This window comes from Rhipicephalus sanguineus, chromosome 1 (assembly GCF_013339695.2).
Source record: "Rhipicephalus sanguineus isolate Rsan-2018 chromosome 1, BIME_Rsan_1.4, whole genome shotgun sequence".
Classification (NCBI taxonomy): Eukaryota; Metazoa; Arthropoda; class Arachnida; order Ixodida; family Ixodidae; genus Rhipicephalus; species Rhipicephalus sanguineus.
The window spans coordinates 180,321,498-180,342,767 of record NC_051176.1 but is presented as its reverse complement, the minus strand read 5'-3'; the positions used below and the strand labels follow the sequence as shown (position 1 = coordinate 180,342,767).

The window sequence follows — 21,270 nt, the reverse complement described above, 5'->3', positions numbered from 1 at the left end:
CAGAGCTCAAATGTATAAAGGTGGTGACTACCCGGGCCGTAGCAAGGGAAGTTGAATCCCCTCACCCCCCGAAATTTTTCGATTTTGCATGTGCATATATACACGCACACGTACAAACGCCCGCACGAACATACAAAAAGGATGGTTGACCCTCACCCCCCCCCCCCCCGAAAAAAATTTCTGGCTACGCTTCTGGTGACTACTGCATGTGAACTCGTGATTAGCTCGTGTGGTCTACGCATACAGAGGGCAACGACATTCCTGTGTTTTAGTCTTCTTATAATTATATAAAAATATTGCGCCTTAAAGCTCAGCGTAGCAAGCCCCCTTTTTGCTTGGTTTGTTAGGAATTCAATCTAGCCTCCTAGGACTTCGAAAAAAAAAACATACAAAAAGACGTTTACGTTTCCAAGTTGACAACATTATGAGCGGTCATAAAGCCAGGCATCGCGTAGTGTGGTTTCATAGATTTTTGCAGCAACGTCTGACCTCTAACCCCGACTATACGACTCTTTTCTTTCTTTGCATAACTTCGCCGTGCTAGTCTGTTTGCTAAAAGAACATTCAGGCATACTTGTCTTTGCTTCCTATTTGCGCGCTGGCTGTTGTTCGTGAAGCTGGCCTTGCTCTATCACAAAACGGGTCCTGGTGAGCTGTGGGAGTCGCTGTGCACCATGCCGAAGAAGTTAGCGCAGAATATGCTTTTAGGCCGCGGAAAGGTATGCATTTTTGCATGATCGATTTATTTTGGTTGAGTGCCGAGAACCACGTGCAGGACGACCCTCCCAAGCTTTCTTCGCTGTCATCTCCGCTGCTGTGCAGAGCCGCGTCGGAGTTTAACGCCGTGAACCAGAAGGCGCAGATTGGGCGGCATAAAAATGCTAATCAAGACACCACGCGGTCCCCGACATCACGGCGAGAAAGCTTAGGCAAGAATCCGTATACATCGGCGCTGGGATGGCTCGGAAGCGGATATAAAAGTAAAGACGCAGGGAACGACAGAGGGAAAGGCGCGAACGGAAAAGAGCAGCCTCACTGCCGAATGCGCTCACTTATTCAAGCGCTTAGCTCGTGTGAACTTCGTTTATGTGTCTCGGTTTCTTGAACTCCTCCCGTTTCAATTTCCCTTCGTCCTGGGTTGGCTTTTCACTCTATACTTGCCCTGTAGCAAAGTCCTAGGTAATTTAAGGGAAAGCAGCAAAGCAGTACACACACAGTTAAGTTGTACCGAAAGAAAAAAAAATGGAAATAACAGAGAGTCCAGTAGAAAAGCTTTGTTGAATATCTTCTCACGTGACTCCTCAAAATGAGGCACTCGAAATTTTTGTTTCGCGAATTTATGTTACGAGCGAAGAAACTTCAATGAATTACCGCCGCATTGTGGTCAGCCTGCAGAGTAATTTTCGTGAAAAGGACGAGAGTGACAGGCGCTGATGAGGCCGCTAGGCAGATGATACAAATGACTGCAAAACTAAAGTTGGGCCATGCGCATAGAATAAAACAAGGTGGTAGCAAGTGATGAAACCGCCCTGTTTAGAAGTAGGAAGTAAAGCTTTATGCCTCCCTCTAAAGCGCAGTGAGGTGAGGGTCTGAAGTAAAAGAATACTCGAAGAATAATATGTAGTGCGCGTGTAGGCGAAGTGAACAATGCAGAATCGCGGCTATAGATGAAGGTGAGTGTAACGCTACAGGCCGTGGAGAAATTTTTAGCGAACGAATTTGCGACTTAATTTACTGGAGCCGGTCCATGAACGTCTAGCGTTTGCACCTTTGATGCCATACACATGACGGGTAACTCAATGAAAGCAACAGAGAATGAAGCCATGCAAGGTATAGGGGACATTCTTTGTAGTTTTTTTAACTGTATAGTGTAGTAATTATGGTATAATGTGAGAAATAATGCAAGCTCGTACGTGCTACGTGACGCCAGGTGGCACAAAAGAGTGTACCACACTCGCCGTCATGGGCACGAGCGGCGCTGGCTAACGCTCCGAAATTTACATGCACAGAAATACCCAACAAAGGTGGACGGGAACACGACCGCCACTGTATCTCAATTCGTAGAGCATCGGACGTGCTTTCCGAAGGCTGTAGATTCTGTCCCTACCGGCGGCAAGTTGTCGTTTCCTCCACGCTGATTTCTTATATTTATATCATAATTACTACACTGCATTTACAAGACCGGAAATACTGTTCCCATTGGCTTGATTGTGTGTTGGTTTCATTAAGCTGTGAACATACGAAACGAGCTCTTGATCAATTCCCCTTCTTTCGTACATGTCGGGTAACGCATATGTTCTGCCTGTGAAAAACGTTCCCTTAAGGCATACCCTTTCTCGAATTCTTCGGGCGTTGGATGAAGCCGTGAACACTGGATAGATTACATTAATCAAAACGGCGCATGAACAAGAATTCATCACGATTGAGACGCATTCACAACGTAGCCTAATGCAGTAGTGATTCGTTTTACGTGTTCCGTGGCTCTGTTGGCAGAGTTAGCTTGTTCTAGCCGAAACACGTAAGAGCTGTCTTAATTTCCTCATGCAGTATGTGTGAGAGTTAATGTCTGCGCTTTCTTTTTACTCCACTACCTACTTTAAGAGAGGCGCTAATCATACTTCCTCATTAGCATTGAAAAAAAAAAGCAGCTTAAGAAACCCCAAATGCAACCACGTAACATTTCTGGCAGCAACAAAAAAAAAACATAATTGTCATTGTCGCAATTTCGCGCAAGTATCAAAAACGTACGATCGAACGAGACACCTCTCATTTTCACATTCAGGAATTGTTCTTGTCACAATGGCAAACAATTTTTCTCATGGTCTACTCAAACGTAATGTGCTTAATGTGACTGACAATAAATCGGAACGGTTTTCGCGCTTAAAAAGAGTTTCTTTATTCCAACATCTTTTCAGTGGGCGGTTGACGCGCCCGTGCAGCTGCCGCTCGGTATGTTTGTTGTCTTTTCAGCCCCATTGTTCCCTTTGTAGAGATTTTTTTTCTTTTGTTTATTCTTTAAATACACTTCAGTACCCTTCAGGCGCGCTAGGATGAATTGAAACGTAACCGAAAACAATCACGAAGTGTCATGTGCAGCCTCGCGCTTTGTAAACAATCAGCGCCGAATAAAAAAAAAACAGAAACAAACCAATAATGGCGACAGGCTTGACAGGTTGTGTCTAGCGAAGAAACAAGCCCCTAGAACCATTTCCTTGCTGAGGTTCTATGCTAGTCACACGTCTCCTTGCTCATGGATGGTTCTGCCAGTGGTTATTATTATTATTATTATTATTATTATTATTATTATTATTATTATTATTATTATTATTATTATTATTATTATTATTATTATTATTATTATTACGAATACGAAATTAATGCGGACCTTTTGCTTCTTTCATAACTCCTTCTCCTTGCCCTCAACCGCTCTGCACATCTCAGCTGCATCATTTTCCTAATTCCTCGTGAGATCACAGAGCGTAGACCGGTTCAAGTTCCCGCTGGCCATTGGCAGCATTGAACTGTCCCCAGAGTGCGAAGTATTTAAAGGCTTATTTTCTTGTCGGCGCTAGTTTCAAGATTCAGTCATTGTTTTACCCGAGCTCTGGCTGGTAGCATAGCTTCACACGTTGTCGAAACCATTTCCTCTGCATTTTTACAGTGAAACTGTTGGTGGTACGCTGGATTGAATTTCTCGTGACGTTTTCCGTCGTCCTTCGTCGGCATGAGGTGTGAGCCGATTTCGGAGGCAGTGCCTCACATCGCCCAGTGTTGACCCCTTCCCCATTAGAACGAGCAGTTAAAGGCCAACTGCGGCGATTTTCTGACCATGTCAAAGTAATGGTGCTGTTATGTTCCCGGGACGCCCCTGTGATGGGTCCGATGGCAGAAACACTCGGCAAATTGGACAATACTTTTAAATAAGCAAAAACGCGCAACACCGAAACAGAAACCCGACCAAGCAGTACTGTCTTTGCGTGACGTATAAGTCGGCAAAAACCGGAAATCGTGCAAGGCATGCCGGTCCCGCCTGCGCTTATGAAAGGTGCGAAAGCTCTGTGACTGACCCTGCCACGTACACAAGCTCCTCGGAGCTGTAGTAAAATGACAGCTGCGATTCGGACGCATTTAGAGGCCAACTAAAATCGCCATTCCTCTTCGATGAAGTAGAACACACCTGCTTAGATATTTGCTTGCCTGGTTGCGCATTCCACCGCCAGATGGTACTACCTGTCCAGGCGGCTCAAGTTTGTCGGGCCGCAATTGGGTAAAATGCCATCGCTGAGAAATTAGTGGACTAAGTAAAGCTTCTTAATATTACTGTGGGAAGAGTGCATACGTTTGGCAATTAGCGGCTTTCAGCATAGCGTGGGCAGGGCTGAAGGAATTTAATATAAGCCAAGTACGAGCCACCTTTCGCACGACGCGCAGCTCACCGTATGCCGATAGGCCCGGTCACGGTGCACCCTGTATACGTTACGGAAAGTGTTTCGGTGCCGTAATGTTCACGCATGTGCACTCTTTCAACCGGTACCGTATTACCGCTCTTTCAGTCCTGCTAGCTAAAACGCTCTAATAAAGAGACGCGGGGTAATCGTTAGGCGCAAGTGTTCCGTGACTGTCAAGGTAAATATACGGGGAATCGTGTGCAGCCCAGAACGCAACACCACTTGCCACCCATTGCACTCACCCCCGCAAGGAACTGAAATTCGCACGCCCAGCCAACGAAGCGCTGGCCGAAACACACACAATTGTTGCCTTGTGGGCAGCAGACGCTGGAGTGGCACCTCGGTTCCGTCACTTACGGTTTGCCAAAAACGGCGTCACGCTCACGATGTTGCAAATAATTCTGGGAAGTGAGGTGGAGAGAGTCGGGGAAATCAATCGAATTAATTTGCAATGAATCCGCGTATCTATCCAGCCTGTAATTTGGCATAAATGACGGGAACGTGTTAAGGAACGTACCCAGCGAATTTTATTGAAATTACTTGACCTCAAAAAATAGCCGGAGTTTGCCTTTAAGCGCCTCGTGTGCGCGATTGACAGTGGCCGGCAAGTGTGGCGCGATAACGCCGCATAATTTCATGTCATAACTTAGCGCCCATAGATCCATGCTCCTATACTGGGACCAAACAGATACAAGAGGAAGCTCGAGGTAGAATACAAGGCACACACGAGAATGAAAGAGAAGACTGCGTGTATGTGACGATCTGGATCAAATACACGACTACGTGGTAAATACATGTAACTAGCACTTAGTTAACACCATGCGCAAACACCAATCTTCCCGCAACACTTGTACAAAATGATCGGTATTGCAGCAGGAGCAAGCGAAACGAGCACGATAGATGCGTATTGATCCGCGTTGTTTTCGACGGGAGCGAAATGCAGCACCCTTGCGATTAGAGTTAGGCGCACGTCAAAGAACCCTGGGTAGTCAAAATTTACCCGGATTTTCCCACTGCGGCGTGCCGCATAATCATATCAGTTCCGGCACGTAATACCCCCTATTATATTGTACTAGTTTTTCGGTGTGACCGCGTTTCACCGACTAAAACTCTCGCCCGCATTGTCGCTCGGCTCCAACCTCGCCTGAATGTATCGGAACATTCTCGAAAGTTTCAGATTGTGCTAACCAGACATTACGTGCACGATGCGAACAGTGCATTCTGGAACGCACGCGAACGCCATGCGCTGGAATTTGCCCTGACTCAATTATTAAAAGCCAACTCGTTTAGATCTGTAGACTGCCGACGACTGACGACCGCGCTCGCCACCATGGTTGTATTGTGAATGTTTTATGCGCATCCGCTGGGCACGGGTTCGCCCAATAAAAAGTTCAATGTTAACTCGTTTAGATGTTGCGTTCATCACCGACACAACCACGTGACAATATCTCGGATAAACTCCGCTCAGGTAGGTTGCCGAGTGCATGTGCCAAGGTATAACAAGGCCGAGCAGTTCTCAACCGAGAAGCTGAGCGCAAGTGCCAGTGCCGCTAAGATGCTGAATACATTTTCGATACCGCTCCACATGGCGTTCAGCAACTTTACTGGCCAGTCATGTCAGCAAGGATGAGTGCCGATAATTTTTTTTTAACTTACCTAGCATTTTGTTGTATGTTAGCTAGCTGTCTTTATTATTATTGTGTTTTTATTTTTACTGCGCTTCCTTTCTCTTACCGCGTATTTTTATTTTAATTTTTCGTGTTATAATTTTCATCTGTTTTACTTATATCCACCTAGAGTTTTTCTTATTATTGTTTTACTGTATTCATTGGACGGAACTCAGACCTTTGGTTTGTTGCTGGGCACGTTAGAAATGTTTGTATGATTGATTTATTGATTTTATTACTGCTTGAACGTCGTGGCGATCGATTGGAGTCAAGTTTGCGAAAGGCATCCGCCTGGGGCGCTGCTGCTTTTTCTGTCTCCGTAGCGCTCGAATAGCACAGTGATCTTAACTTTTTGTACGATGTTCTTTTTTTTTTCGGCAGGTATTTTTTACCGACCATCATGAGGTTTCGCTTTTCATTTCCTGCAAAGGGAGAAGACCACAGTGATTTGGGTCAAACTGCCACATATTGCACGGCTGCATTGCCGCTACCATGGAACAGGTACGCTTATAAGAAGGCATTTCCAAACCGAGACTGCTTGCAACTGAAAATGCCAACCAGTGCGCGAGCGCTCCTTTCCTCCCACGCCATCTCACCGTCGCTAGGCCCATCTTCTTTATATTTTTTCTTGATATGAAGATGCGACGCGCACAAAATGAGCTTCTTATAGGCCTGAACTACGACGACTGTATACTCATGATTTCACGTTTTTAAGGCCTTCAATATTTCGTACAGTACCCGGTTTGTTTGATACCTGACAATGGTTTAACAACATGCCGTTTTCTAACCGCAACTCTTTCTCCTTTCTATACCGACGGATTCTGCTCAGCTGACAGTAAGTTTCAACAGTCGTCGTTACTTTCGAATTTGTAGAGTGTAACATTTGTCAGCGGAAAGGGCTCCAAACAATAAGGCAAGATTTCTACAAAGTTACAAAATGGCACCAGACGTACAGTCAGCGCCACACTTTTTATTTTATTTCGTTTCAACCGATATTCGACGGTCTTTTTCCTCTAACAGTCCTACCGGACCTAAAAAGTTTCGCTATTCGAACATTCATGCAAATTCCAAATGTTTTTTTCCCGCTCTAAGTATGATTAGCGATATAAAGAAACGTGGGCCAGACAACTCAGGGAATTATGGGCGGACGAGTTGAAGGGCTGCACACGGTTGCCATGCAACACAGGGCTCATAAGATGGCCGAGTTTATGAGCACGCTTGTTGTAGCTATCTTCACTGAATTTCACTGATATTCATATACAAACGTCGATCGCTGTTTCCAATTTGTCAACGGGCCAAATTGAAGCTGGAAGGCTGAAACGTGAGTATGGCCGCACCCTTGAGGCGACGTTTTGCTTACTTCGTTGAACAACGAGCAATCTGTGCTGCGCCGCTGTACACTTTCAACGGCCGTGCGGCGCTGACGGCAAGGCTGACGGGACTACCGAGCGCTGATTGCCCGCCATTCGCTGACGTAAACAGTAATGTCACCATTAGGTGGGGCCATACGGTTGCTTCACTCTCCCGGTTTTGATTGCCCGCGCTCTGAGAGTACAGGAACTCGCCGGTCGTAGTTTCACAGATAATCTAATTATTCAGATGCAAAAGGTTATATCCCCTTTACGGAATGCTCGCTTCCATCGTCCAATTTCGATCAGTACCAAGTAACTAAAAATATAATTATTGGATTTTCCTAATTATAAACTAATGACATCACAGCACTAATTACACATTCTCACCACCGGCGATGGTATGTATATGAAGGAACCCTCTTATTTGAAACTGCGTATTTTTAAATATTACTTCAAAAATTGCCTTCACCGCAAGGGCGAAGCAATGAATGCGATAGCAATAAATTGTATTGTTATATGAAGTTAAGCTGGCAGCTACCTCTTTTGGATCCGATCTCGCGTAACTCTACAAAACGCTGGTGTAAAGGAAGGCAAGCAGTTTTGGCATAGTCTCTTCGCGTTGAGAGCACAGCACCTAGAAGGGTATACAGCTGATGCCTGCAGAGATAGCGCGCGCGCCAGCGATCGCGACCGCGCCCTTATAATCAACGTTCGCAGTTGCTGCTCGAGCAACACGCCCCCCCCCCCCCCCGCGTTCCTCCGTGCTCCTTCAAGACGGGCGGAGCGTTTCCCCTCTGCTTGAGCAGCACTCGACGGCAGGCCTCGCATGCACCCTCCGTGCGACGGAGATGGGCCGGCTCGTTTCATCTCTGCTTCAGCCGCATTCGTCGCCTCCGCTCGCGCGCTTTTACCCGCGGGTAAAACATACGATGCGCGGGGGAAATGTTATTGATTTGGACATGATACGGAACATGACGGCGACAGCGATGCCGACGGCGACGGCAGAAATTCGTGGAGAGTGTCCATATCATTGCTGCCGCAATAATATACATGAAAATACGTACATCTTTTTTTAGGATGATGCGAATAAGTTAAACCGAAGAAATGATTGCTGTACAAATTGATGAGACCAACGTACATGTAGACGTAAGTTTGTCGACGCGGGAAACCGCGCTGCTGAGCAGTCCCTCAAAAAGCTTCCTGCCGTCGGGGTCAGACTGTAGCCGCACAGGTGGCTTCGGTAAGTAAATCCGTTGATTGTGCTGGAATTGGAAAGTGTAGCATTGCACGAGGAGCCGCGCGATGATATTTCTTTAGCTGAACCATCATTTGAGGTAAAACATTGTTGAATGGCAAAGCGAAAGTTTTGATGGAACTGCTGCCTGACGCCATCATTGGGTAGTCGACCGATGGAAGCCGTAATCGCAAGCTGTCAAGAGATCGGGATAGTGTCATACCGCCCTAACACCAGGCCACTCGCTGATGTGGTGATCAATTCCAAGGTATCGGCGTTGTTTTCTAATGGTATAGAAGAACCGTGAAGCCGAAAATGTTTCAACGATGGTCATTCTCGCTGTCCACCATGATGAGCCAACGCTGCAGACTTGGAGAAATCTGTTTATATATCCTTCACTATATCCTGCCGTTGCATCCAATGTCGTAGTTTTGGTCCAACGCTTGTAGATCCAATATTTCATAAAACGACAGCATCCGCATAGATTGATAAACCTACCGGATAGTTCTCCCGCGTAAATAAATAGCAATGAAAGGCCGAATGGCAGATCATGTGTGCAGTGTTTGGCAGATCATGTATGCAGTGTTTGCACGCACGCCTTTGTAGGCGTTTCTTTTTTTGATTGAGTAATACGTGTCAAGATTTTTCTCGTGAAACTGTTGTGTTGTTTGACATCTTATAATCTAGTAAAGCATTACAGATATGACTCCATATTCGGATTATTTCAATGGGATTAGACTCCGGTCTTTAAATCTTGTACTGTGCGAGTCGTGTTATGTGCTGTGCTGTGCCTTCCTATTTCTTCTTTTTAACGCGATAACGTTAACGAGCTCGTTTCGCAAATATTCCGGTGTCGTCATCATTGGCTGTGAGCGAAAAATCAGCGTTGTCTGTGAGCGAAAATTGAGAAAAATGCAAACAAAATAAATGCAAATAAAATAAATAATAAAAATCTTCAGTTCGAGTGAGAATCGAAACCATGCCTTCTGCTTAGAAAGCAGGTGTTCTAGTGCAGAGCCACGCCATTGCTTGAAACTGCTTCGGAAAAAACGCTATATGAATGTCATGTAGTGGGAGGAGTCTCCTTAACGCATGGAATATTGCGTGGCAGAAGCGTAGAATCGCGCCAGACGCCAAAACATGCGAATTGCGCAACGAGTAGACGTTTTAAAGGCCCACCCAATGCTAAGTGTTTAGACATATTTAATAATAATCAGCAAAAGCATCAATACAGTGAACAGCTGCGTAGGATCGCGTGCGGCCTTACGGATTCATAGTGGGCCATTGGTGGATTCGCAAAAGGAAGAATTATGGCGTAGTGGGCACTTCGCGACTGTGCTTGCAGTAGGCATTCTAGGATAGTTTGAAACGGCCAATGTTACGCGCAGAGACGTTCGTTTCCTTGCGGTACGGTTGAGGCATCCACCGATAATCGAAGCGATGCACACGGCACCCGATTACGCTATTGCCTTCTACTGTTGAAGGCGAAGCTCAAGCGTCCTCCAAGTTTTTGTTCTTGGTCCCATAGGCGTGCGCAGGGTTCCCTATCAGGGGGGGGGGCGAAGGTTAATCGCAGCCCCCCCCCCTACTAAGTCCATGTACGAGGGCCAGATTTTGCGCCCCCCCCTCTCTTAGTTGATAGGGGGTCAATGTATGGGGCAGAATTTGCGCCCCCCCTCTTAGGTGACTAGGGGGGGGGCGGCCGCCCCCCCCTGCGCGCACGCCTATGCTTGGTCTCCTTTCTCTTCTCGGTTTTCTTTCTCTCCTATTCAATTGGCTGGACATGCTGCGGTTTCAGAAGGCTATTGCTAGTAGTCCGCCCGCTTTTCTTGCTCTGTTCCTGACGTTTATATATATATATATATATATATATATATATATATATATATATATATATATATGACAAAATTCTACATCGAAATAACACTGCTCATGATAACTTAATAACTCTCAATTTTATTTGCTAGGAGCCACTCCAAGTATAATAATGGCTCACAGACAAGTTGATACGGTAGAAAAGTACGATCAAATGGTATCAGATCAGAAATTGAAGACCCGAACGAAATTAAGTAGAGTGCATATTTGGCAAAATTTCACCAATGACATAAATTTAAGAGACTGCCTATAAACATGCGATATACCTAACGAATAACCGTGCTTGAACACCAGTATATAGATAGCTGCAAGAGGAGCTATCAATAATCAAGGACAGAAGAGGAGTGCAGCATGAAAGATTCGAGGCTAAAGGGAAGGCACAACGCTCCAGAAAAAAAAATAAAGAGGACAACGCGTTTTGAAAGAGATAAAGACGGAGGACGTGAGCATTGCATAGAATTTGCGTTCTGTGGAGAGGCGAGTGTCTGGTGAAAAAGGCAGGCACGTGGAATGGTTTTAGGATAGTTTTTGGCGCAATCGTAGTAAAACAGTGTTTCGCAAATCCGTGCATGCACATTCGTATACATGTAGCAGACGGAAGAATGTCCATCCTAAGCAGAGATGACATTTTTAAAGCGAATAACGAGAGCCTGCACTCTTAATCAGATCCTGTTTCAATGCTGGCTACATCCAGGAAACCAGACGAAAAATGTTGGGTTTCCTGGCTATATCTAGCACTTTTAGTGGGACCTGATTAAGAGTGTGTGAATAGCTACACTCTAAGAAAAAAAAAGAGTATGCGTGACTCTTTTCGGAGAGTTCTGACTTGCCACGTATAGGACTCTCTTTAAATAGTCACGGTGACTCTCTTGGTGGCTCAGGGTCGGCTCGCTCTAGGAGAGTCCCCTGAACCTCTAGGAAGAGTGCAAAGACTCTCATCCGGAGGATCACGTTACCACATATAGGGAGTCAGACGACTCTTGCCGGTAACGCTCCTACGGGGGTCAAGTGACCCACACCGAAGCATCAAGCGACTCCACAAGTATTTTAAGCTACTCATTTGACCCTTGCTCTACTTTTGCGCGACTACTGTTGAAAATAGTGGAGTATTCATTTTAAGCAAGTCCAATAATACTTGCCGTTCTGCCCAGCGACTGTAAAAAAAGAATAGTTCAGTTTTAGCATTATTTTAATAACACTCGTCAAATCAACACATATTTTCCAGCAAAGTTATATAGAAAGCGAGAAAAGATGATCTGTGATTTCCAATTACGAAGTTTGGGTATTCCTCATTTACATGCTTCTATGAGTATAGCCAACTAAAATGCGTGACTGTGATGTGCACAGTGTCATATGGTGCTAAATGAACAGCAGAAATCGTCATCATGTTTCCATATTTATTCCTTGTGATTAAGAATAAATCAAAAAGTGGTGACGGCTTGAGGCATCAGACTTGTGGCTTGCTAGGTTGTCGCTCCTGTCCAGCGTGAGCACCATGAAAAACGGCATCTGAAAAGCAGAACGTGATATTATGATGAGAAAACGAAATTGCAGTAAAGGTTTGCAAAACCTACACAATAAGTGGTTCACACAGACATAATAAAGGCTAACAACAAAACAACAAAGCACATCCTCCGGCAGCCAGGGGCATGCCGTGAGCGGTTATTGACCGCATGTTTTACAAACGTAACCCATCCTTAAATACTCAGATAAACAAATGCGAGTACTAGGGCCCGAACGACACCCAGCGCGTGCGTACGCCGTCTACGTCGAGATCAGACATGTCATATGCTAGAATTGGCGCACGTAACTCCCACAATCACGTACACTCACTCGATTCTGTTATAGCGCCCAACGTCATCGCAGTGTATGCAAACCACGAAAACAGCAAACAGAAACGAGGGAAAAGAGTGCACGCCGGCGGCCGCAACAACGCGCGCCGTCGAAAGTCTATAGAGCTTTTTCACTTTCCCGGCGAGGCGTGTTTAACTTGAATGACAACCGCGTACGTTCTGGAAGCCACCGTACTATATCTGCACCTCAAACTACCGTCTTTAAGCCAACAAAAACCATCACATATAGTGCGTCTGAGCGTTCTGTACACAGGCTTTTTTTTTTTCACGTTCCCACGCGTGGAAGCACGCTGCACACTCTAGGTCGATGGAAATGTTATTATGAAGTAGACTAAAGTGCATCTCAAAACGACATCTTGCACCTTCAGTAGTGCAGACACGACGTGCGATCAGCAAGAAATGACCCTCGATTATTGTTTGCATCGCTCACTTTATGCGAGCTTGTACAGCAACGCGCATAACGGTGGCAACTCGTTAACTGACAGCTTTAGTTGGGCATTCGCAACAGCCCCGCGGATACAGGCTACTGTTGTAAATGGCTCGCAGATTCCGCAGAGCTGCTGCAGACGCCCAGCTAAACCTGTATAATTAGTACCTACGAAAGTAGTACACTCACCGTTAACTGGCGCCCGTTGTCGGTGTCCGCAGCTCCATGAATATTCTGCCCTCCAAGCGTCACTTGGTGCACGGAGCCGGCGTCAACACCACCGAAGACGCGCAACCAACGCAACCACGCAACGCATTCCAATATAGACGTCAGACTCTGGAGTTTCCAAGACGTGTGGCGCCACCTGTCGGAGAAGTATTGAGTAGTGCATAGACCGACTCTCTCGCACAGTTTGCTATGGGACCAGGTGCAACTAGCGAGTGCGAAACAACGATTGAGCTTAATATCGCGTGTGTTTGCGCATTTAGCACTCAGAACGAGAGCTGTGAATTGCTCTCCGTTAGTCGGACGCGCCACCGAACCGTCGTGAAGTGCTCGCTGGATCACTCGCCTGAACGACGGCGAAAACAGCAGCAGACGATACCCCTCCGTACACTACGAAGAAACTCCGCAAAATACGCACTGTTGCGTTGTGAATTGCCACGGACGTAAAAAACTGAATAACAACGTTCAGTTTTACCGATTTCCATAGTTGTCGTACGAAGAAGAAAGACGAGAGCGCTGGATACGGGCCGTTGCGAGCGTGTTGGGTAAGCGAAGTACCCGCGTTCTCCACAGCCGGTGGCATGAATGTGTGGCTCTGCTGTTGTTTTGCGCAGCCCTGATGCAAAACCGTGGTAACCTTGACTATGAAGCTCAGTAGATGCTCTGACCGCGGTGCTTGTCGTGTAACACGAAGTGAGCAGCTAGAGGCAGACTGGAGACGCGTGATACGCACACCGCGACGAGTTGGTCGTCACAACACAGCATCGCGGACGTACGTTTTGAAGGCTCAGAGTTCTGGTTCTAACTAGCTAACAGCACCACGTGCGTCATACAAGTAAATCACAGAATGTTGGTCGCGACCCCCTTCAGGTTTGTTTCGCCCGTGTCCTCCGCGGTTGCCGTAGCTATCTCGGAGGCCACGGTTTTGCCTTTGGTTGTACCCCGTGAAAGTGGACACGCACGTATCCCCATTTGCAGTACATACAAACGGAAGACGACCATGAAGAGACCATTTGAGGATGCGTAATAAAACACTCCAATTGCACAGAAAGCGAGAGATGAATAAGGGAGAATGTAACTGAAAAGGCGAAAATCGCCGGAGCCATTCGTCCCTGATGAACCGAGTTTTCTACCACTGATCGTAAGATGCATAGCTAAGTAAATTGATCGTGTATGTAGGTACTTTATCGCTGTGGCATACGTATATACCCGATTTTAACGCATTTAGGCTCTAGAGAATGCATGTCGGAGGGCTTGCCTCGAACTCGGTGTCGTGTGATGCTCGCTTGTACTTGCGAGTTGCAGCGTGCGGTAATAACTAAAACTAATTTTGCATTGTACTCGCAGTTCGCTTTGATCAGCTTCCTTTGTTTCTGAAGCGTGGATTGGCGGAAGAAGCTTTCCAGGTCCTTGATTTTCAGGAAACCGCGCCTCGACACCAACGAAAGAGGAGGGTTATATTGCGGCCTGTGCACATTCGCTTGCGGACGGCTCTCTGTGCACTACCCAGTTAGTGCCAGGGCTACGATGAGGGCGCTGGTGGCGGTGTTTTTCGCAGCGCCGCCTGGGCAGAGTCTGACGTCTATACCAGGAGACTGAGACTGACTGAGAGACTGAGACGACTGAGAGAGGAGAACGGCGCGCCACCCCGGCGCCAACCCCGTCTGCATCGCCGAGCAAGGCGCCACAACGGCGCCAAAGGGCGAGCGTGCGATATGTATGGCGTATACGGCGGCTCTACCGTAGACCGAAGCCAATCGAAACGCGCTTCAGGAGGGTCCAGTGACTCCTTCCCAAATGCGAACGCTTTTTCTCTGCCTGTACCTTCCGAAAGGGGTCAGATGGACACCCGAAGAGAGTCACGGTTCCATGACCCTCTTTTGACTCTCTTTTTTTCTTAGAGTGTACTTGCAAAACATGAAAGCATCAGACAAGCAAAATCAGCCGATAGGTTCTGACGCCCGTTTGGGCACCGAGTTTAGAAGCAGAGACGACACGAGGGGCTTTTCATGCACGCTAAAGAGTTGGGTTATTGCCACAGTTAACATATTATTAATATCAGTGCTTGTACACAGATATTGTCTTAAGCTTTCATAACAATGGCATGGACACATTTTAGGCCGTCTGACAATGTTGCCCTTAGATGCTTGAATCATTCGCTTCCGAGATTATCGTCTGAGAGCACCACACTGGAAGTTTCATCAGAAGAGGGCGGCTGATGCCCGGCGCTGTCCCCTGACGGTTGCATAAAGATAAACGGACTGCGAAAAAATGGGCGGCTCATTGAACTTCTCAGCGCAGGAGTCGATCAGACGGGTACGATCTTCACATTTACACCCGACACTCCGCAGAAGTCCGCCTCGCTGATTGTAAGCGCTGTCCACCAATAAATAACTCGGCATCACTGACCCCCCACCCCCTGCACAGGTGCACAATTACAGAGGGTGTGCAAGAGGCAGAACTCTCGTGTCCATTTATTATCAGCTCGAGACTCTTCTTCCTTTCTTTGGGCATGCTCTTAACATCTTGGAACAGTTATAAATTTCGCAGAGCTCCAATGATAAAATTTACATTGTTTGGGCCCATACCAGCCGATGCAGTGATGCGTACCACATAGAACTATTTCGGCCTATTCATGTTCTTTCTTAGTAATATTATATCAATTAATAAATCATATTGTTGGTATGCTGCCCAGCAACAGCTAGCAAGGTTTTTTTTAGGCGCACTTACAAATTGTTACACAATGCATAATATACAGAAAAGACAAATGCGGTAGATAACACAAAATTAGGTAGAGAAATAAAGAGGAAAAAAGAAGCGCTAACGTGGGTCCAATCACGGGCGGTCATCACGTGGACGAGGCCAGTCGCTGTTGAAATCAATGCACGATCTCTTACATAGCGCGCCTCTTGATTCGGCATCAGCGTGTCCTGCACTCCCTGTGTCTACGCGCAATAAATTTTGCCTACTTTCGGCGGTCAGGTGAGGCTCTTCAGAAGCATATGACGCTTTTCGCCGCTCCTCGCTTTCTATAAGTGAGAAGTAGAGGTTTTCGCTAGCTGCACGGTCAGGTATTGTGGAACAGTCCGGGAAAATAGCTAGGTGCAGCATCCGAAGAGAGCACGGGTCCTGAGTCGATAGCCCAGGGCGAAAACCGATCTGGTTGAGTGGGAGGATGTTGTTTTGTTCAACGTGTCTCGTGAGTCGGTTGAGGATAGCCTGTTCTATAGTTTTACCTAAGCACGATGTTAGTGAGATTGGACGGATCCTGTCCAGATTGAGTTGTTTTCCTGACTCTGGTATGAGGATAGTGTTAGCCACCCTTCACTCCTCCGGACTGAATCCCTTTCTCCAAAGTTCATTGAAATATTTCGTTAGATAGGTGATTTATTCGTGATCCAGATTCTGCAGAAGCTTGTTAGTTATTCCATCAGGCCCAGCCGCCGATCTACCATAGAGACTGTGAAGAGCCGCCCGTACTTCACCCGCCGTAAAGTCGCGGTCCATTTCCTCACACATCCCTCCCGAGTATGCAATACCCTCGTCTCCATCGTTTGGTCGCCTAAGCGGGAGATGATAATTTACTGCAAGTTGAACCATGATTTCCTCCTGTGTTCTATCACGCCTTTCTTGATGAACCAATTTAGCTATTGCTGTTCCTTATTCGCCCTGGTTTCAGTATCGACAAGGAAATCTTCGAGAAGGTTCCAATTGCCCCCTGTTTAATTCTACCATCGGCACAATATTGACAGTTTACACTAGAAAATACGAAGAAGAAGCCAGAAAAATGTAAACACGAAAGTTCATGAGAACAATGACGCAACGCGAGAAACATAAAAGGACACTGATGAATAAAATCGCATACAACAACGCGCAAGGCGGGCTAAAAGACAAATGAGAACAGTATATGCAAAACGTGTGACACTATGGTAAAGAAGTCCAAAGTTCGGTGGTAAACAACGACTGTGAGCTAGAAATATCCAGATCTAGACAATAAACATTATAAAGAATTTGTATCCTGTGAACGGCCTGAGCGTTGGCAGAGGCGGGCGGGTGCATGAAAAGGTCTACGCTGACTGGTTATCTTACGCAGAATCTGAAAAACAATACAGCTGAGCAGATCAGGGCAGGTTATGGTATAACCTGAATAAGCTTGAAAAGAAACACCACATCAGCGTGATATCGTTGGCAGTGAAGTGACGGTAATGACAATAATTCAGCCGTGCTAGAACGAGATCCAGGGTCTCTTGTAGCGAAGAGATGGTTATACATTCTTGGGAACTTTTTCTGGACCCGCTCAGTGGTGTTACTGCTGGATATTGAAGTGCAATTCCAGATCACAGACGCATATTCAGGTTGGGGAAGAAACAATGCGCTGTACAATTTAGGAAAGGGCCTTGGAAAATTGAAACCTCTCGATAGCCTGCAAAGAGAGCCGACAGAACGAAGACCCCGCATAGTAATGTGCTTAGTGTGGGCCGAAAAGTGTGGTGTGCTAACATCAACGACAACAACAACAACACCACCACCACCACCACCACCACCAACAACAACAACAACAACAACAACAACAACTACAATAATAATAATCTGCACTACGTTTGAGGCTGTGGCACATATGTTCTTCACAAGAAAAAGCTGGTCACCATCTTTTCGGGTCATGATCTTCTTATTTATCATGTCAGTAAAGAGGTAGTTCAAGGGAAACAATGAAACGATTGGGCAGCCGTGCCTACCATACGAGTAAGCAGGGCCTTTTCAACTGCTCTGCTGCACAAATTTTAGGAGCCCCTCGACCTAGAAACAAACTTTCCAAAATTCTTCGAATGCTCTTCACAAAAAAGTATAAATGTTTCGAAAGAGCTTGCAAAAGATTCAGGGTTTGCTCTGAGGGTTGACAAAGAAATGTCCCTCAAATACAATACTCCTTTGTGTTTGATGTACTCGATAAATAACATAGGTTGTGCACAGGTTTCCCACTGCTGATGAAAGCGTAAAATACATCTCAACGCTAGGAATAGTGTAAACAGTGATCTTAAAAAATGTTCTGTGTGGGCGCACTCTGCGAGGATCAAAAGAACGTTCGCAGTGCACGGCTATTTGAAACACTGAGCAATGCTCTGTTGGGTTCGAGTCCAGTTTCACGGATTTGTACAGATCTTCGAGGGCATATTGTTTCCCAACGTTATATTAAATAAAGACTTTTGATACCACTATTCTAGACAACGATACAACAGCTGATCCGCAGTTGCCTCGTTGCTACTGGTCTGTTTTCCCACTCAGTCACTTACAGACCTTGTGCGCTATCTCGAACCACTGAGTGCCTTAAGCGACAGCTGATGTGCTGAGGCAGTAGGTAAGCAAAACTGGGAATCAGAACCTGTGTTTACAGGAGCGTCTTGCGCGAGAATTTTTTGCAAGTGAAATTTGCTGGCAAATCATTACGCTGGGAATGTCAATAGCCAAGCCGACTTACCGATGACGGTGAACCCTTACGAAAGAAAGGCTTTCTCAATTCGGCCTTTAGGGTCCCGTACTTACAAAGAGCACTTACGCTAACATTCATTCTCACCGAAAGTTTCAGCAACACAGATACAGGTATTAGATAAATCATCTGGCCAATCATCAAAATAAAACACGAACAATAAGCTCTGTGAATTGAGTGGCCAAATTTCTAAATGGTTTTGTTCGTAAGTGCGCTTTGTCTGCGTAAGTGCGCATGGTTATCTTCGCTGGTGACATGTGCAGGATGCAGACAATAGAGCGCTCTTACGCTAGATAGTTCTCACGAGCCAATCGCGCTGCTGGATACACTGGTATTAGATTACCAAATATCACCGGACAATGGCAAAGAACGATTTGGAACAAAAGGCTTTGCGACCTTGATCGCCCGAAAGCACACAGCTTTTTGCCGGCCGAATTCACAAGGTACGTTAGGGAGCAGAAGCTTCTTTTCACTTTTTTTACTCTTCTAACTTTCAAACGTCCCCGTTCCTTTCATTGACAGTTAAGACGCGCTGTGTGAATACGAAGAAAGACGCGCGCGCGCGCACGCACACACACACACACACACACACACACACACACACACACACACACACACACACACACACACACACACACACACACACACACACACACACACACACACACACACACAGCACGAGCGCGAACCACACAACTAACTAGCGCCTATTTTGGCCCTTCTACCCATCCCTTTCCCCAGCATAGGGCAGCTTACCGGTTATCATAAACTGGTTGTCATCCCTGCCTTTCCATTCTCTCCTGTTTTCCTTCATTTTCCTTTATAAAGAGTATAACGCAAGATATGTACACAGAGGAATTGTGTGATGTCAGGTGAAATTGGTATTTCCCAACTTTTAGCACTAAAGCTTCGCCCGTTAATTTCCTAGAAAAAAGTAGCTCGCATGTTGACCACATCTTATTGAAAACAAACATATGTGGCTTGAAATGGTTTCTGCGGCTTGCCACGTTTTCTGCTTCCAGATGCTGCTTTTTTCCTGTTGTGACTCTTGGGATTCCGAAAGCCTCTGCTAAAATGCGCTTAAGATACTCCGCAATTATTTAGTAATTTCACTTGTGTTTGACACATGCACGCGTGGCACCCCGCTTGTTCCAAGTTCTAGCTTGCTGCAAGATTTGGGCCGGCATAGTGCGCTTGTTCGCGCTGGCGACTAATTATGCGGAAACGGGGAAAAAAATGAAAATAGCAACAATATTCTCGCAGAAGTAATCTGGAAGCTGCAGCCATTCGGTGGTTAACGTTCGGGAAAAGCGTGTCTGCAGAACTGCTCCACGCATCAGTACTGCATAGAAACAACGAGGCGTTAACCTGTCGTGTAAAATTCCTTGTAGAAAAAAAAATTCTGCACAACGTCACCACCACAAGCAGAAGGTGATGAAACTATTTATTCACTAAGAGGAGATCAATAAAAAGAAACCATCTCCTTCGAAGCTGTCGCGAACGTTTAGGCGAAAGTACATCGGTATATCGAAATGAAAAGTATGTATCGAGCCACGCTAAAACAATGGCCACACTAAAAATTATTCACACTGCAAGCTCAAGTACCACAGCAGTAATAAATAAGGGTCGATTCTACGGGCACCTGTGGAAGGCGATGCGATTTGTAAGAGCACAAAATTCGGCACCGAAATTGCATTTTTTTTTTGTCGACCACGCCTGAAGGCGACCATGCGCTTAGAAGGTGGTCACAGCTTGCTTCTTCTCCACTTGTTACCCACATATGTTATTTTATGTTATATAATTTGAATCCAGCCCTCTCCCACTTTCGTCACCATTTTGTCCATCGTAAGAGAATCGCAGTTCCAGTAGTTGACAAGCTCAAATGGGGCAACCCTTCAACTACAACCGTTTTGCTTTTGCGTCCACAGTCACCGGCTTTCTTAGGCGCTTAAGAGGGACGAAAAATTACTCGCGTATAAGGCACTGCGGTGTATCACGACCTAATCGCCTGCAGTGTACCGCGATGAGTCGATTGTAGAGAGGAGATAATCCCGTTCAAGGACTTCTTAAAAAAACGCGAACGTGTGCCTAAGCAGCACGTGCAAATGGAGCGTGGAAGTATTATGCTATTGGCTTCGTCAGCCAAAACACGACTGTTTGTGCCAAGAACAGCGGTTCGTTATTGGCAGCGACCATATTTTTTGTGTTGGCAAAATGGTGGAATCAAATCATCTTGGCTTGAATTGGTCCCATCTGAACACGACGTTAGGTAACGTTACAGAACGCCGACAGGCTACTCAACACAGCTTTCTTCGTGGCATTCTTTAAGAGCGAAGGCTTTATTGCGACTACATGCTCTGGAGGATCTTCGCTCCAAACGTCGGCTATAACTGTGGACAAGAACACAGTCAGCGAAACATTCGAGCAAACGCATTGTAGTTCTGACGGAATGATTTTTGTTGTTGTTGTTGTTGTTGTTGTTGTTGTTTTATGTAAGAAATGGCGTGGGGGCAATTCTAGAAATGTAGGGTATGATTAGGCGCGGCTTCAGGAAAACAGCAATGTCTTCTTAATCAAGAAAGAAGACAGAGAGGCTAACCATAGTAACTGTCCAGTTGGCTTTACTGCACTGAGAAAAGGGAAAAAAGTGGGGAAAGTAATATGTAAGAATGATATATGTGCACCAAGATAGCGAAAGCGCATG

General features: G+C 46.0%; 1 long non-coding RNA gene across 1 annotated transcript in view; it reads left to right on the top strand.

Annotated features, from left to right (window-relative positions):
* Window positions 1-6,563: 6,563 nt before the first annotated feature.
* LOC125759389 (uncharacterized) overlaps window positions 6,564-21,270 on the top strand; it is a 33,980-nt gene continuing 19,273 nt past the window's right edge. The window contains exon 1 of the long non-coding RNA XR_007417005.1: window positions 6,564-6,616. This is a non-coding gene — a long non-coding RNA (uncharacterized LOC125759389). The remainder of the gene's footprint in view (window positions 6,617-21,270) is intronic.